Genomic DNA, 917 nt, shown 5'->3' with positions numbered 1-917 from the left:
TAGACTGGCTCACAGAGATCCGAGAAGCATCTCATACTAGATGACCAATTTATTACAACTCATACACAGTCAGATGGGAGAGATACATAGGGCAAAGTGAGGGGAAAGGACAGAGTTTCTATGCCCCCTCCAGGATGTCACTCTTCCCAAATTCTCATGTGTTCACCAACCTGGAAGTTCTCTGTACTCCACTATTTTGAGTTTTTATAGTGGCTTCATTACTTAGAGATGATTGATTAAATCATCAGTCATTGGTGATTGACTCATCACCAGCAGTCTCCACTCCCTAGGAAGTCAGGGGATTGGACTAAAATATTCAACCCTCTAATCACCTGGTTTGGACCTCTGGCAACCGGCCCTCATCCCCAGGTGGAGTCCAAAAGCCACCTAATTAACACAACAATAGACCAGCTAGCTCAGTCGGTAGAGCATGGGACTCTTAATCCCAGGGTCATGGGTTCAAGCCCCACATTGGGCACAGTTAGCATGGGCTTCCCTTCTGACTCAGCTGGTAAAGAATCCCCCTACAATGTGGAAGACCTGGGTTCGATCCCCGGGTTGGGAAGATCCCCTGGAGAAGGGAAAGGCTACCTACTCCAGTATTCTGGCCTAGAGAATTCCGTGGACTGTATAGTTCATGGGGTCACAAAGAGTTGGACGTGACTTTCACTTTCAGACACCTTTATGCTCTCACCATTTTGGAAATTCCAAGTGTTTTAGAAGCTTTGTAGCAGAAACAGGGATGAAGACTAAATGCATGCTTCTTATGGCAAATCACCATGTCACAGGAGGGCAGCAATCAATCCCTCTATGGAGGACAATACATGTATACATCAGTCACCTCCAACAAAGCCAAATTAGAAGGGCTTCCAGATAATTTTCCCAAGTCAGAGGTCCCTATAAAAAGCATTTCCTCC

General features: G+C 45.9%; 1 non-coding gene across 1 annotated transcript; it reads left to right on the top strand.

Moving 5' to 3' along the window:
- The first annotated feature begins 405 nt into the window (after positions 1 to 405).
- TRNAK-CUU (transfer RNA lysine (anticodon CUU)) lies at positions 406 to 478 on the top strand. Its single transcript has one exon. It is a non-coding gene; the product is annotated as a tRNA-Lys (tRNA).
- Positions 479 to 917: the final 439 nt, after the last annotated feature.

The sequence above is a fragment of the Capricornis sumatraensis genome, chromosome 5 (assembly GCF_032405125.1).
Source record: "Capricornis sumatraensis isolate serow.1 chromosome 5, serow.2, whole genome shotgun sequence".
Lineage (NCBI taxonomy): Eukaryota > Metazoa > Chordata > Mammalia > Artiodactyla > Bovidae > Capricornis > Capricornis sumatraensis.
This window is presented reverse-complemented; position numbering and strand designations above follow the sequence as displayed.